Source organism: Panthera onca, chromosome B3, assembly GCF_046562875.1.
Source record: "Panthera onca isolate mPanOnc1 chromosome B3, mPanOnc1 haplotype 2, whole genome shotgun sequence".
Lineage (NCBI taxonomy): Eukaryota > Metazoa > Chordata > Mammalia > Carnivora > Felidae > Panthera > Panthera onca.
Genome location: NC_138344.1, coordinates 80,101,705 through 80,119,904, shown reverse-complemented (window position 1 = coordinate 80,119,904; position 18,200 = coordinate 80,101,705). Strand labels below are relative to the sequence as shown.

General features: G+C 36.9%; 1 long non-coding RNA gene across 2 annotated transcripts in view; it reads right to left on the bottom strand.

The window, feature by feature from the left end:
- Positions 1–1,691: 1,691 nt before the first annotated feature.
- The window catches only part of LOC132669510 (uncharacterized), an 86,325-nt gene continuing 69,816 nt past the window's right edge, over positions 1,692–18,200 (bottom strand). For both annotated transcript variants that reach the window (XR_009606132.3, XR_009606133.2), the window contains 2 exons: positions 9,914–9,998; positions 1,692–2,234 (listed from right to left, as the gene is read on the bottom strand). This is a non-coding gene — a long non-coding RNA (uncharacterized LOC132669510). The remainder of the gene's footprint in view (positions 2,235–9,913; positions 9,999–18,200) is intronic.

Sequence of the window (18,200 nt, the reverse complement as noted above, 5' to 3'; positions counted from 1 at the left end):
AGGAGATAGAGAATCCCAAGCAGGTTCCACACTGTCAGCACAGAGCTCGACATGGTGCTCTATCCCACAAACCATGAGATCATGACCCGAACCAAAATCAAGAGGAGGATGCTTAACTGATTGAGCTACCCAGGCTCCCTGACTCTTTTTTTTTTTTTAACTTTAAAAAAAAGCTTGTTTTTGAGAGAGAGCGAGAGAGAGCAAGTGAGTGTGAGTGGGGAGGGGAAGAGAGAGAGGGGAACAGAGGATCCAAAGTGGGCTCTGCACTGACAGTACAGAGCCTCATTCAGGGCTGAGCTGAAGTTAGATACCTTACCGACTGAACCACCCAGGCGCCCCAGGGATTTGCTTACTCTTATTAATGTTTCTTTATTCCAGGTACTAATTTATAGCCTAATAGGCTATCTGCTTTTTCTAAACAAAGATGTAAAGATTTAAAGAATAATATTGCATAAAATGGAATTAAATGGCTTTATTCATATATTCAACAATATTTATCAAGAGTTTACCATGTGCCAGGCACTGTTCAGGAGGTTTGGGATACATCAGGGATCAAAACAGGCAAAACTCTCCACCCACCTTTTAGGGCAGTAATAGCCCCAATGAACAAGGATGTGCTACTGGCCAAAATACCTCAAACCCAATTAATTCCCTTTTTTTCTTTCACCTCCATTCTGCTCTCAATTTTCTTTCTCCTCCAGGCTTCCTGCTTTTATTTCCATACCATGGAAAAGAAATGCAATAGGTGAATTGAATACGACTGTATGTAACTCCCAATCTTCTTTGCATCAGTCGTAGGCTCTCAAGATGGAAAAGAATCATCCTGTCTTGATCAAAATATGTTTGCTTCTGGGTTAGGAGCCTGGTCATTACACTACAGGCTCCAGGGTGCTTGAATCTCTGTGATTCTCAGAATCACGGTTTCAAGGATTATAAATACTGGTGAACCCTCCTCTCTCCCACCTGTGTTATGCAGTCTGTATGGGTGAGCCAGCCCTTGGGTTGTTTCCCACCCAAACTCCTTCTGCTCTAGCTATTCTATGGCTTAATAATAATAATAATAATAAAAGACAGAGCAAAACATGACCTCAGTAACCAGGCCAAACTCTGGGGATAAGATTCTGGACATCTTGGAACATTAATCTCTAAGGAATAAGAATATTCTTGTAGGGAATGGTCCATTATCTTGGATCAAAAGCTTGTCTACTTGTCTGTAGGTTGGGTATTAAATGTAATGAGAACTGGATTAAAAAAGAAAAAGATAATTATGAAACAGGCCTTAGACTAGACTTCCTGTTTGTGAGAATAATGCCTATAAATTCATCACTGGTGTGTCAAGCAAAAATGGCCAGCATTTCAAAAAACATCAATGGGAGGAGAGTGTTTGAACCCCAGGTTTGGGGTGGGAAGAAAAGAGAGATGAAATTGGCGTTTGATTTTATGTTGAGTCCCAGTTTCTGGGCTTTTTACTTTGACATCTTTTTTAATGATAACATTTACCTAGCACAGTCTGTAATGTACTACAGTTAGAGACTGTCCTTTTATAACTTGTCTAGAACACTGAACTAAAAGGTACTAATGAAGTTTTTCACTCTACATTATCCCCCAACAGAGTAAGCACAATTCTCCTTTCAAAAGGGCTGTTAGCTGACTTGGAAAAATTGGTAAATAATACTGAGTATAGGGATTTCTCAGAATCATTTCCTCTGGGACATCTTCATCTTTTCCATAGTTCTCTAAGTCAGTTTAAAAACACTATTTGATCTTATAGTCAGCCTCTAGTAATTAGCCACATGTGGTTATTCAAACAGCCATTGAACTTTGTCCATGATTGTGCCATATTTTGGGATTATTTCCTTCACACTTTAATTAAAGGGAAACATGTTTAGACAGTCTGTAGAGGAGGGAAATGTGTATCTTTAATTTTTTTTTTTTTTTAGCCTTTTTCTTTCTGTGACTCATCTCCTCTTCCTTCTCCTAAATCTTTAAGAAGTCAGGCTTTACTTAGCTCTTTGCAGCAAAGCAACATTGTCCAGGCAGAGTTTATACAAGAAGATAGGCTTCTGTGAGCAGAGGGAATGGTATAAAGGGTGTGCCCCCTATGGGGAGCGGGCAAGTCAGATTTTTCAAGTTAAACAGATATTTGCTGCAGTAATTACCCTTTATCATTAATGACAGGCAATTGCCATAGCAACTGGCTGCCACCTGTCTCTCACACACCAGCTCTGTATGCTCTGAAACAAAATAAGAGAACACTGCAGTCAGTTGTGTAGCTACACGTCTGAGGAAGGAAGGAAACTCTATGTTGATATCAGAATCTAGCTACTGGTATGGATGGTTCCTTATGTTCATAAAAGCATTCGATAACAATAAAACTTAAGAGAACTTGAGTTTTTGAACAAATGAATGAACAGTGCTGACCTAGGACAGCGTAATGGGTAAGGGTACAGATCTGGAGTTGGAGAAGAGTTTGAATCCTAGCTTCTCCACTTACTGGCTGAGTGACCTTGGGCAAATGGCTTAACCTCCCCCTAAGTATCATAGGGTTAAACTCCTAGGTTGTTGAAAGGATTAAACTGGAGAATGTTTGTAAAGCACTTAGCCCAAGGTGAGCACTCCATCAGTGGTAGCTAAAAACAGCTACTGCTTGGCAGCAGGTGACTCGAGCACATGGTAAGTGCAGGACACATGGCTCCTGTTAACTTAGTAAATTTGATTGCTAGTGGACCGCTGCTCCGGGAATCCACGTCTTCATTGCATGCTCTAAAAGCTCTCCCTCCACTTTGTATGTATGGAGGCATATGCACAGAGGCACGTAGATGTAGCTTTTGAATAATATAATTTTGATCTCTACATTTTAGAAATGTCTTCTTGATACCCAAGAGTTCAGCAGGTCATTTACTCTTTCTAATGACACTGCATGTAGACAAATCTCTGAGACAGCTGAAATTGGTTTTTTCCTTTGAATCTCCTTGATTATGTCTCAAACCTCTTTAGCACTCCTCCTTCCCCGAGCCTTGGCTTGGTGCTAAGGCCAATTAGAGACGTTAATCACTCCTCGCCCACAGTGGAGGCATGCGTCTATCTATCTATCTATCTATCTATCTATGTACCTACCTATTTATTTAATCATTGGGGTAATGAGGACATGCCAAATTTTCTTTTTCTTTGACCTCTGTTAAAGAAAACCTATTCAATAACCAGAACCAGCCTGATAAGGTGTGCATACAAACCTCTTTCCCTGCTATCTATCATATGATCATAATATAAATTAAGATTTGTCCAAGCTTACACATGTTGCAGTGTGCAATCTAAAAATCACACGTTTCCTCCTTAACTAGTAATTGTTTGAATGCTGTTCTAGGTATTAGTGACCTAAAGCAGGATTCAGGGTCATTCTTAGTACCTAGGTGTCTATCATCGAGCATATTTGAATTCCATGACTTGCCCCCTCTTAAAGAACCTTCCACTGTTTGTTTTCTGTCTAAACTCACTGCTCTTTCTCAGTGCCGGCCTCCCCATTTCCCTTCTGAATTGCTGCGGCAGTCTACCGGCTGGCCCCCTCCTCTCCTATTCATCTTCCACACTGCAGTCAGCATGATTTTATAAAATGCTAATGTAATCATGTTACTGTCCGTAAAAAAGAACTTTTAGTGGGTTTCCATAACCTCCATGATAAAGATCCTTCACCATCTGCCATCACCTCTCTAGTCACATCTTCTATCGTTACTTTTCTCTAGGGATGCCAACTTACACCAAGCTATTCCATGCTTCTTGCCTCAGCTAATACCCTTCATCCTTCTTCATTCTTCAAAGTCCTGCACAGCTGTCATCTCTTCTTGGAGGGTTTCTCCATTTCTTTTCCCCCTAAAGATCATAACTTCCTCCTTTGTACAGTTCTATATATTGGTTACAATATTATTTATTTGAAAAATATTTAATTCTTCCTTATTAGGCTACTTGTGTTTCACAGGTAAGGTATGGGGTTTCATTCATTTTCAATACCCTTGGATCTGGTAATACCCTTAATAAGGTTTTTTATTGATGTAAAATACATATTTAGCATTTCTATGGATAGGTCTTTTAAAAAACAGTGCTAATGAAAGAGCTTTACTGAAATCATGTTTTTGTATCATTCCTGGATCCTCATATAGAATTCACAAAATTATACGCTTGTATCCTACTCTGAAAATAAAAAATATTAATGTTCTCTGTTTCTCATAATTAAAATTATTTCTTTATCTGATAACATGCTCATAAACATTTTATGTGATAAAAAGGCTCACACAATGTGAAAAAATTAGAATATAAAATTGTATATCCAGGAACTCCAAATTTAGTAAAAAAACAAATATATATAAGCTTAGAGAAAAAGGCACACTATATCAATGAGTGTTTTTTTGGGGGGGGGGTGGAAGGATTATAGATAATTTTTGTTTTCTTGTATGTTTATATTCTAAATTTTTTGCCAAGACCATGTATTTTCTGATCAGAAATTTTTTTTAATGTAATCGACATGGATGTTAAGTTACTTTTCCACAGAAAGATTACCTAAATGTGCTCATTTTTGTTACTTAGGACAGAAGGTAGGGAAATGTTTTCAATTGTTTATCCATGTTCTTGATCCCCAAACCATTCCCTTTTGCTATGGGATTTGAACTTTATTGTAGGTTACAAATCACTATTTCCACTAGATGTCACCAAACTACTGACAAAAGTAGCTCATATGCTCCGTGCATATGCAAATACATAGGTATTATAAAAACATTAAACATCCCTTGTATTCAGTATTCCTTGGTATCACACAAAGCATTCAGAATTTGAAGAATTAGTAAGAAAATGCATATTACATAAGGTCTGGCCCCTTACATAACAAGTGAGGGCTTATATGGATCCTCTGGCTTTATTTAATCTATATTTTATTAGCTTCTTAATATAAATGTGAAGAGAAAATTGGTATCAGGGGCCTTGCTTAAATTTTTTTTTATTATTTCTAGATGATTTCAAGCTCCCTTTTTATATAATAACGAAGTAAAAGAAGGTCAGAATCCTGAAACTCCTTTCTGAAGAATACTTTTTAACCTAATACAACTTTTATCATTCAGAATGAGTAGCTCCTTGGTTAACGAGTAGAGATATCTTTCAGTATTAGGATTCTTTTCAGAACATTTTAATTTATTGTAAAGCTGTTTGCAGCTCACTTTATGTTTAAGAAAGCAAAACAAGTAACTTTTCCTTGAGGAATGAAATAAAGCATCTCTAATCTAACAAAGGCAGTTAGAAAGCCACGTTTCTTTAAATGTATGAACCTATTTACTCTGTAGGTTCAAAACTGGTCTTTTTAATGATTGGCTCAGTTAACAACTAAAGTGGGGGGTTGGAGAAAGCTTGTTTCCAATCATTTCTGCTTGGGAATGAAAATGATTGGCCAATCAAAAGACATTTAAATTAGTCAGTGAGATCTTGGAAAGAAATCCATGTACTGTCTCCTACATTACTGCTATCTTTTTAAAGTTGTGATGCATTATTTTTCTTATGCTTTACCATGGGATGACAAGGAATAACATAACAGTATATAAACCAAAAACTCTGACAAAATTTCTCAGATTTTTTCTTTCTCTAAAATATTTTTTTAATTGTTACTCTTTTAAAATAGCACATACTAATCTTTTAGTCTTAATGATTTTTAACTACTGTCTATTTAAAATTTCCTCTGTCCCTTTTAATGGCTATTGTACCATATTAATATTCTCAGTGTTAATTCAAAAATAACAGAGCACTACTGATGATAAACCTGGGTTTATCTATGGGAAGGTAGTCACTCTTAATTTCAAAAGGAGAGAAACCGAACCAAACCAAATCATCCTACACATACATATCTTAGATAATTTTGGAAGCACTTTTAAAGAAAAAGACATTGGTCATCATATTTCAAATGTTATCAATCCAAAGTAAATAAATATGCATTTCATTATGGATCTTAACTTTCACTAGCTGAGGAATATTAGGGTTAGCACAACAAATTTTTATTTTGTTTTGTGCAAAAATTATGAATTACAAACACTATGGATATATATATCATGGTAGGGAGAGTAACGTCAGTATTACAGGATTCTGGTTTCTACAAGCATTCATCAGTTACAACCTGAAACTTGTGTGGGTTGTGCCCTGAACACTGTTTTGCTGATTACACATATACAGCTTCATTATAGAATAAAGTCAGACCTATGTTAGATCCTCTTGCAATACTGTAATATGTAACCGTAATTTAGTTCTGCTGCTCTAGGCATCTCCTTCAAATTTTTCTACTTGAACCTTTCACATGAAATATTCATCTGAGTCCCTCTGATATGGTGACAAGCCTCAACTGTAAAGTGGAGAAGCTGTTTTTGAATGTCCTTCTCCAGATATCTGGATTTCCTTTTCTATAGTACTTGAAAAATGAATAGCTTCCATCAGCTATATATAAGACCTAATAAACTTATGCCCTTGCCATGTTTTACAATGTTAGTATTCCGTTCCTGTGGCCACCAAAACTTCTCTATTTGAGCTCCAGAGAATACTGCATTTACTCTAATTATGCTATTTTCATATTCCCTGCCTCCTTGCTATAATTAATTACTGAATATAGGTAGAGACAGGATTTTATTGGTGGGCCCTCATCCATGAAATTACTCTGATTCCTCAGAGTCTAAGACTGCAGCTCTTCATCTTTGGAAATGAAAGTTCATTTTAGGGTGGGTTAATTTCTTTAAAAATATTTGTAGTAATTTGCTGCAGTTCTTTAACTTTCCATATTTTAAAGAGTATTCCAGGGCAGATTTGCTGTGAAGGAGTTAGGTTTTATAAATGAAAGATACTAGTATCCACACAATTTGGTGAAAAAGAAGTCCGGCACTAAATTTTATATCATTGTTTGCTTTGGGAGTCAGCCATGAAAATTTGCTCAGCTCATTGCTAAAGGATATCGAAACACATTTCTTGCCGACATGGCGTCATCTGTGGTGTGGATAGAACCTTCATGCTGACAAATACTGCATACATGGCTGTTAGAGCCAGTACGCACTCCTGATGATTAACTATAAAAATGTTTTTGACTCTGGTTGCTGACAAGAATGACAATGCTTTGGCCAGACTGGCCTCCTTCTGGACACCAAAGGATGTTCCAGTCTTGGTTTTACCATCTGGTTTCAATACAAGCCAGGAACGATGGAAAGAAGAGAGAGAGTCTTTTAAAGAGGCAGCAATAGACCAATTCTTCTGGCTGTCTCATCTTTCTTTGGTAAATGAAAAATGCACTTAGGCTTGGAGAAAAAAGCAACAACTTCAGAAATTTTATTTTCTAGAACAGATAGAGGTGTTTTGAACATCCTCATAAGGCAAAGGAATCTGTGTGAGTCACAAATAAGTTTTATGTGGAAAAGACAGTTAAATGCTTATATTACAGAGCTGAAGTTTAGTATGCCTGAAGGGAGACCAAGCATATATTTTATAGGAATCATTTACTTCTAAGCAAACTTAAATTTATTCACCTGATGTAACAATACCTAGTTCAGCAAATGATAATAAAAGCAGTAATAATAATAATAATAATATTTCTGTAATCCTTTCGATTTCCAAAAGGCATTCGACTAGATTATTTCCTTTAATATTCACAAAAATTTTCTACTACAGGTATTATTTTTATACCTTCAATTAACACACAAGGAAACAAATTCAGACTAAATTATTTATCCATGGTCACACAGCAAATGGCAGGGGTGGAGGGAATGGAGGAATTCTAATTCTGGTGACCTGTCACAAAGTCCCTATACTTTCCACTACCTCAGATTGCATCATTTCTTCATGGCAACATTTTCATTGTTCAAGGAAAGTCAGGTTAATTCTATGACTACAACTTAAAGAATAAAATACTCTTTTTTTAAATTTAAGTTTTATAATTAAGTTTATTTATTTATTTTCAGAGAGAGTCAGAGGGAGCTGGGGAGGGGCAGAAAAAGAGGGAGAGAGAGAATCCCAAGCAGGTTTCACTCTGTCAGTACAGAGCCAGATGCAGGGCTCGAGCTCATGAACCATAAGATCATGACCTGAGCAGAAATTAAGAGTCAGACATTTAACCAACTGATCCACCCGGGTGCCCCAAGAATAAAATATTCTTATTCCTCATGTAATTTGCCATGATTTTGCATGGAAGACTTTTTTTTTTTCAATGCCATGGGCTATTTTATCAATAAATGATGAGAAGTTGAATTGTGTAGGAAGTATGGTCCAGGCTATAATTGACTTGTGTGGGAAAGTACAGATAAAGCCTGGTATGCTGGAGTTCAAAAGGGCTTATTTGGACAGTGGTGTTGCTTGAAAAATGCATGAAACAAATCCCTACATTTCTCTTGTCTCAGTTGCTTCTTTTCCCACTCCTCATATCTGTAATGTCCTTGCCTCTATGCAAACTGAATTGTTCTTTCATAAAAAGGAAGAGAGTAATGATAGAGATAAAAGATAAACCTATCTCTATTTAGTATAGTAACTGACACATAGTAAGTAACGTATAGATGTTTTTATTTCAGAGCCAAGATTAAACCCTGACTATTCCTTGAAGCTTTCTTTGGAAATTCAGACCCATAGCTTTCTCCTTTCTTTGAATTGCTACCATACTTATTGATGATCCAGAAGATAATTTTTAATAAATTAAGTTTTAATAAATTAAGTAATAAATTAAATTACTTAATAAATAACATTTAATAAAATTTTATTTGTCCTCCTGTTGCTATATGCATGTTCGTTTTCTCTTTCCTATCAGATTATAAATTGATTGAGGTTATAAATCAAGAGTTATATTTTTATTATAAAGTCCATAATGAATATGCTGGTATTTAATGATGTTTTGAACAAATTCTTGTTGGTTACTTAAAAATTAAGACATAGAGATATGTGAACTAGCAGTCTTATTTAGATACAGAAGGACAGATTTGGGAGTGAGGATGGGTGAAGGTAGAGAGGAAGAGAGAAGGAAAATGACTGACCACCTGTATTATGTAACAGGCATTCTGCTAAGTCATCAAATGTAATCCTCCTAACAACCCTATCTTTATTTTATATAAGAAGAGAAAAGTGATGTATGATAGCATTTGTTTTCTTATCTGAGGCGTGGGGTAGGTGGGTAATTGGGAACCATTCTGAGAAAAGCTGGATATAGATGTACCAAGAACTACACAAAGCCAAAACTACATGAAATCAAGCTTAAGAGAGGCTCTTTACTAGTATCATTTGTCTTTTTCACTTTGAATGCTCTTTTCTCAGGAGCATTGGCTTCTAGGTCTCAGTTGCTAAATTTCTTGGTGACCCTCGACTTTTCCTTGAAGAACTTTCTGAGGGCCACCTTCTTCAAACCTTCACTTGGGCCTGTTGGTTTTGGGCTGCTCACTAAGGACAGCAAGAGACAGGAAAGCTGTTTAGCTCTGCCTTCATGGGTTTTCATGTTGGTACCCTCTTTGGAGGCCACTTCCAGCCCCTCTGTGGGCATTTGGATCAAGGAGAATGATATGGAGTGATAACATAATGTTTACTTTTGGTCAAAATGGAGCAGACCAACTCGGTTCCTGCCATGCAGGGAATAGATACCAGGATGGAATTTGGCATGTGTGGGCAGGTACCAGGATAAACTATTTGTCTTTGTTTCACTTGTTCTTCCCCCAAATCAGCAGAAAGCCTGGCTAGTTTAGCAACAATGCATCTTTTAATAATTATCAAATATTATGGATAAGTTATAAGGCCTCTGAGCTTGTTTTGATGGGTGATGCCTTTAAAAAATACATTATAGAGTCACAGGATTGGAAGGAACCTAAAGAACTCTGGCATTGTGAGGCAAAGACTATAGAGATCAGTGGTTATCAGGATAGAACACATACACTACCTGTGTCAGGAATGGTGTTGGTTGGAAGGTGGTAAATAAAGATTAGATTCCTGGGCCACAAATGGAACTTCCTGAATCAGAATCTCTGCAAACGGAACACAGAAATCTGCATTTTAAAATACGTTCCCTAGATGAGAACCACTGCCATTGACTGTGAAGCCCACTTGTTCTATTTGCCTGCAGTGGTGACCTCCAGAATTGATGACAAGGAGGGCCTTGTCTCTGAAAAGGTGGTGCTGTTTTTAAAAAAACAAAAAAACAAAAAAACCAGATGTGCTTATTCATATCAGAAGGAAAGGTATAGATATTCACTAAACAAACAATGATTGGAGCATGTGCTGTGTATATGTCCCTGTGATAGGTACCCACATGAAACGAGACCTAGAACTCCTATTGATGACTTCACAGGTTAATTCTAGATACAAACCAACACATACCTTATTACAGCATAATGTGATATTGCTATTGGGAGTTGTATACTATGAGGGCAATTAGGCAACATGGGTCAAGGACCTTAAAAATGTACATTAACAATATAATTTCATGTCTATAAATTCATCTTTTTTCAAGTTTATTTATTTATTTTGAAAGAGAGAGAAGCAGAGAGGAGAGGGAGAGAGAGAATCCCAAGCAGGTTCTGTGCTGTCAGCATAGAGCCTGATGCAGGGCTCCATCTCACAAACTGTGAGATCGTGACCTGAGTTGAAACCAAGAGTCAGATGCTTAACTAACCAAGCTACTCAGGTACCGCTATAAATTCATCTTAAGGAAATAAGTATAGGTAGCTAATTAAGAGCAAACTAATTTATTTACCATGAATTCACATGTACTTCCTCACTGGATGCTCTTAAAATCCCTAGGAATTAGGTCAAATTATCTGCCTTTTACAGATGAAAGAACTAAAGCTTTGAGATGTTAAGAGATTTATCCAAAATTACACCATTAGAAAGTGACAGGACCCAAATCTCCCTCTGCTGGGCACCAAACTTTATGCCCTTAACCACTGAGCTTTATCCTTTCATGAGTACAACTGCATGGATAGTTATGGCAGAGTGGTGTTTTAATGTTAAAATGAAAATATCTTAATTTTCAGCATCAGGGGATTGGTTAAATAAATTATACTATGGCCACATAATAGGATAACATATTCAGATATTCAAAATTGCACTAGAGATAGTGTGTCCTAGAGATAATTTAAGCCAAAACATGAAATATTTTCAAACAGTTCATTATATGTTATATATGTTTCAACGTAGTCATATTAAGATAGAATTACAAAATTGGAAAGCTGATAATGTAGCCAGAATTAACCAAATCATCCTGGTCTCCCACAGTGGAGAAGTTCTTGATCACCTGAATTCCACCTGTCTCCAATGGAGGCGCTAAATGCCATGGTGGTACAGAGAGGTAATTATAAATAAAGAATTGGGTTCTTGTCAATCTAACCTAACTGGATTCCTGATATTCTCCAAGGGCCTCGCTTAGTAGAATGACTCTGACTCTGAACCCTGTTTGACTGAATGAAGGATGATGAAAAAGGATATGTCCAAGCCCAGGACATCATCAGTGGTCACCTCGACTACCAGAGTGCAAATTGTATCTGACCACCAGAGCCAAGAGCTGATCGTATAATGGGTTGTCAGGTCAGTATATACCTGGCCTTGCTGTCTAACTGTGTACAAGATTTTGACATAAATGCTGGGAGTATGCTTTATTAAGCTCTCTAGTGGGCCAGGAAGATACTAACATTTAAAAATTCAGAGGTGCCTGGGTGGCTCAGTCAGTTAGGTGTCTGACTCTTGGTTTCTGCTCAGGTCATGATGTCACAGTTTGTGAGTTTGAGCCCCACATCAGGCTCCGTGCTGTCAGTACTGAGCCTGCTTGGGATTCTCTCTTTCCCTCTCTCACTGCCCCTCCCCTGCTCTCTCTCTCTCTCTCAAAACAAACAAACAAACTTAAAAAATTAAAAAAAAACAAATACTTAAAAAATTTTTTAAATGCAAAATACTGTATTTGTAAAATATAAAATTAAGTAAGAAGCTGAGATACTTATGGTATATTCTCAATTTGCTGGAATTTAACTACTTAGAGCCCTCTGTTAACTGATGTGCATGTGTGTGTTCACTCATGGGATCTCAGCAATATTATGAGAAAGAAGTGATTGATAATCAGTAAACTTGTGTCAGGACTAGAATTTTTTTTTAATATCAAGACAAAGGTATATTCCAAGTTCAGCTGATCTTTACCAGGGATAGAAATTGTTTTATATATTTAACTGAATTATTTGCATTTTTAATTTCATGGGTTAAAGGAGAAAGTATGTACTACTTAATGCTGAATTAATCAGACTATTAAATTAACATTTCAATTCCATAACCATTCTAGATAATGGAAGGTTTTTTTTTTAACAACTAAAAAATACTTTATTGCAGAAAAATGCTGTTATCTGAGCTTTTATTTATTTTTATTTATTTTAAGTTTTTATTCAAATTCTAGTTAGTTAACATATAGTGTAATATTGGCTTCACGAGTAGAATTTAGTGATTCATCGCTTACACGTTAACACCCAGTGGTCAAAACTGGACAGCAACATGCGGAAGAATGAAACTGGACCACTTTCTTACACCATACACAAAAATACATTCAAAATGGATGGAAGTTTTATTATCCTAGCCAGATTCATTGTCTTACCCACATCTGTTTTTAAGAAATAAAAGAGGGAAAACTGAGAACAAACTGAGGGTTGATGGGGGGTGGGGGGGGTAGGTGATGGGCATTGAAGAGGGCATCTTTTGGGATGAGACTTGGGTGTTGTATGGAAACCAATTTGACAATAAATTTCATATATTAAAAAAAATAAAAGAGGGATATGAGGGACTTACGTCTCAGGTATTATCAACAGACAGTAATTCTATCAGATAATGCCTCAGTCTTTTATTTTCCTCTGCCTGTGAAGACTGTATATATGTGTATACATAAATACATGCATCTCCTTGTTGTCAAGAGATAAACATATTTAAATAAGGACATACAGAGCTCCCCCTGTAATTGTAAGCTGCAACAGCACTGAACTTTCTGTGACTTAAGACGAAGCACTTCATTATCCAAGTCACATTATCATCTGGAAAGAGTTGGCTGTGTTTAAACTGTGCTTAACTGTATTTAAAATGAAATACAACATATTTACATGTTCTCCCCTACTTTATTATAAAGTTTACACTTTAAAATTCTTAAATAGAAAATGTTTCCCAGAGCTAAGATTTGTATGTGTTCCTTTGACTTAGCTGCAAGAATCAATCAGATCATGTTAAGGTGCACAATAAGGCTCTTTTTTGAAGACTGTTATTAAATATACATAAGAATAGACACTTTTTTAGTGTTCAGAAATAAAGAGAAAGAAAGTGCTCTGTGTTTTTGAAGATTGAAATCCTTCAAAGCTCTTTAGTGTGCAAGAAAACAAAAGGCTATTGTAAACTGAAGCTCTGAAACAGCGACAGCGGCTAAGTAATTAATTGCTCATTCATGAAAGAGAAAGTATAAGTGAGAGGCAAAAGTTAACCCCTCGAAATGAAGTGTGCAGTTAACAAAACAGATACCAGCTTCTCTGTTTTTAAACATGATGATCCGCTTTGTGCTGCGGTTGCTCTGTTTTGAGGACTAGTGGCAATGGTTGATGTCACCACACCCATCTTGCAAAAAAAAGACACCAACATGCATCTAAAGACTTAATTTTTTCTCTCAGAGGAAGAGCTTGGTGTTGATGGTACCATATTGTGAAAGCCAAGCTAAAGGAATATTCTGTAACTAATGTCTAACACTTTTAATACAGTATATTGATGATGATCTCTATGATTAGAGTACCTAATTAAAATATATATGAATGTATGTACCCACATATATGGTAGAAATAATTAATAAGCTTCCAGGAAGCTGTGAACAAATGCTGGAAATTGAAGACTATGTAGGATTTTCTCTAAAACAGTCAAATTAAGTGATCAATCCTATTTAGAAAGGCTTTTCAATGTATTTCATGCCTCAGGGAATCTTGCTCCAACCAAGAACTGTGGCTGGTAGCTACTCTGCCTACATTTGCAACAGCTTGAGCTATGCCATCTCACAGGGTTTAAGGAAATTGCTGCCAGCATAAAGCAAGTAATTCCCTCCCTTCGGTCCTCAAGAATTGCAGGAATCTATAATTTCTCATTATCAAACCGTCTGCTCTATACCATCCTGCTGTACCTTCGAACTGTGAGCCTTATTCACAATCACCTTTTTGTCTTAAGCGCAGGTGTATATGTATTTTGATGTGACAAAATCACACCTAGTTGTCAGCAGTATAACATCTTCCTAAGGTGATGTAGAGAAATCTAAAGCAGATTGAAGGGTGCCTAAAAAGTTCTCATCATGTTAAATATTAAAACCTTGAATGATTTCACTTTTAAAAGTTCACACATTTAAGTTAGTTGGAAAATCAAGTACCTACTTGGGTTTCACCCAAAATATTTGTTCGCTTTGTCCAAAAGAGCCTAAGGCACTGTTTCCTGAATTTAAAACTCAGAAGCCATTTTTCCATGAAAACATTGTAAAAAGTGGTTATGGAGTTTCTTGGTTGACATGTGAAGGTAATTATTATCTTCAATAATATATCTATGAGAAAATGTATTCAGAGTGCCCTAAAATGTCAGGGCAGGTCATTCTCCCCATCCTAAGTCAGAGCCCTTCCTAGTCTGCAACCACAGGACTTGGAGTGTTGGGGACTGAAGGCACCAGTGGTGGTTCCTGTCGCCAGAGAAGAATTTTTAGCAGGATAGGGTGTTGAATGAGCATGGCTATGGGACTGGAACGGGAGTCAGGGGGCTGAGATGCCCAGGGTGATAGGGATGATAGGAAATGGCTGGGGGAAATGATACCCCCCAGGGGCCTAAAGTTCTGACCTCATCTTCACCAATCCCCTGTGCATGGCAGAAAGTGGGGGGGGGGGGGGTGCAGTGGCAGTGGTTTTCTCCCTCTGAAGGGATAAGAACTTTGTGGTAGCAGTAACAGCAGAGGGAAGGGGAATTCCTATTTTAGTCTAGATGGGGTCCTATTTGCATGTGTGGGACATAAATAAGCTGGGGACCTGTCTGTGATAAGTATTTTTTTTTATCTTCTTAATTCTGGCTGCAAATGATCAGTGATACCTAAGAGAAGTTCTTATAAAAAATAAAAGATTATGTGAACATTTGTTCAGTGAACAAAAAGTTATCGAAGGCTTATTTTGTATAAAACACTGGCTATCTTAAATTCCTTTAAGAACTAATTGGGTACAAAGCAATGTAGTAGATATTTTAAATGGCAAAGTATATCCTAATGGCAATGTTTCTTAACTCCAGGAGCTTCCAGTAGTGGGGAAGTTAATATTCTCTACCTTATCTGATGCGAATTACTGTAACTGTGAGGATGTAGAGAGAGCATGGTAAGCCTTTAGAGGATGGAGAGGTCACTTCTCCATAGAGAAGTTGGAGAAGGCACTATGGACATAGTGGTGTTTGAACCATGTACTGAAGGATGAATATGACATAGATATAAGGTAGGATATTCCAGTCAAGGTGTAAAATGAATACTTGGATTAGGTTGTTTTCAGTGGGAACAAAGAATAAAGCATAGAAGTGAGAGATACGAATGTAGAGTCTATAGGTCTTAGCAGCTGGTTGGATAAAAAGAGTGAAAAAATGTTATGATTTTTGAGCTGGAGTGATTGTGAAGATACTAAGATTGTGACAGATAGAGAAAACATAGGAGAAAGTTTGTATGCTTCATTTAAGTCAAATTGAGACTGAGCAAACTTTTCCGTCTATTTAGGTAGACAGGTGCAGCCAGCAGTAAGGAATGAAGGACCGGAGCTGTGGAGAGATGCTGGGGCAGAGAGTTTCAAGTCCTACAGAAATCAGGGGTTGGATAAGATCACCAACAGCTCCAGATGGTAAAAGGATCAGAAATACATCTTTGAGGGGGATATCTTTCCTTTACGGGACAGGAGGGGGGAAAAAGGTGTTCAGAGAGATGAGGAACAGGGAATTACAAGAAAATGTGGTTATCATTACCACAAAACAAAAAGATTTAGTTTCTTGAGCACAAATAAGAATCTACCTCCTAGATTAGTAGCAAGAAACTTTTTGGTAACTTTTAAGAGAAGAATTTTAATAATGTGATGAAACTGGGTGCCAGATGGCAAGGGTCAGGGAGCAAGACTGGGTCAGGAAATGGAGGCTGCATGGAAAAGGAAAGAAAGAAACCGTTTCACTGTGAGAAACACTGTTGTAGGTCAAGGGACAAGACAGAACAAAATGCAAATGTGAACAGGTTGCTGTCCTACACAAAAATATTCCGTGGCTGCTTAAGGTTTAAAAGATACAGTTCCTTATTTTTTCTTAATGTAGATTTTCTTTCTTATTGAGATATAATTCATGTACCATAAAAGTCTCAATTTTAAAATATACAATTCAGTTTTCAGTATATTCTTAGAATTGTACAACCATCCCACTAACTGATTCAGAATATTTTCATCACCTTCCATCAAAACTCCATCCCGGTTAACAGTCACTCCCCATTCACCCCTCTTCCCAGCTCCTCGCAACCATGAATCTACCTTCTGTCTCTATGGGTTTGCCTATCCTGAATATTTTGTATGTAAATGGAATATTATAATGTATGCTTTTTGTGTCTGCTTCTTGCACTTAGCATAATGTTTACAAGGTTTACTCATGTTGTGGTATTTATCAGTACTTCATTCTTTTTTATGGATAAATAATATTCCAATGCATGAATACACTACATTTTATGTATTTTTTCTTTGCTTGGTGGGTGTTTAGGTTGTTCCTATCTTTTGGCAATTATAAATAATGCTGTTGTGAACGTTTGTGTGCAAGTTTTTGTGTGAACGTGTTTTTATTTCTCTTGGGCATATACCAAGGTGTGGTATTGCTGGGTCATATGACAACATAAACGTATGATTAACATATGATTAAGCTGTTTTCCACAGTGGGTGTCCCATTTTATATTTCCACCAGCAGTGTAGGATGGTTCTGAGTTCTTCACATCCTTGTTAACATGTTATTATTTATCTTTTTGATTAAAGCCATATTAGTGAGTGTGAAGTAGAATCTCATTGTGGTTTTGATTTACATTTCCGTGATGATTAATGCTATTGAGCATCTTTTCATGTGCTTATTGGTCACTTGTATATCTTACTTGGAGAGATGTCTATTCAAGTACTTTCCCCAGTTTTTAACTCAACTATTTGTCTTTTTATTGTTGAGTTGTAAGAATTTTTTATATATCTTGATATTAGATGCTTAATGGATAAATGATTTACAAATATTTTCTCCCTTTATGTGGGTTGTCTTTTCACTTTTTAGATAGTATCCTTTGAAGTTCCCATTGATGGGCCATCTAAAGACCTCCAGATCTGCTCCCAATCGCTCTTCCAGTTTTACCTTTCTTGAGCTCTCATTCTACCCATTCTAATGAGATGCATTCATTTTCTATTTTTTTTTTTTAATTTTTTTTTCAACGTTATTTATTTATTTATTTATTTTTGGGACAGAGAGAGACAGAGCATGAACGGGGGAGGGGCAGAGAGAGAGGGAGACACAGAATCGGAAACAGCCTCCAGGCTCCGAGCCATCAGCCCAGAGCCTGATGCGGGGCTCGAACTCACGGACCGCGAGATCGTGACCTGGCTGAAGTCGGACGCTTAACCGACTGTGCCACCCAGGCGCCCCTCATTTTCTATTTTTGAAAACAACTAAGTATGGTCACCATGATAATGCCACTCTCCCTATTCCAAAACATTTCTCATTTCCTCTACAACTCTCTCAATCCTTGGTATCCTGTAAAGCCCTCCTCAAATTCTGCCTCCTTTTTGGAATCTTCATTGACTGACAGTCTTAGCTTGGGGTGCTCCCTTCCTTTAAATTCTTGCAGTCAGTACTTTCTGTTGTTGCTATCAAACATTTGGCACTTAGCATAGGATTACATTGTCTTATTCTTAACAATTTTTTCAGCATACATTTTTACCCAGATGAAAGTGGATCTTTTGCCTTGCATATTTATGTTTAAATGTTTGTCTGAGAGAGAGAGAGAGACAGAGAGAGAGAGACAGAGAGAGAGAGAGAGAGGTTTTTATTTAAATTTGTTTTGGGAACAGCTCTGTAATTTACCTTTAAAACAATGACACATGATTGGCACTAAATCAATTCTCTCTCACACAAATTCATATTTATTCCTGATATTAAATATGTTTAGC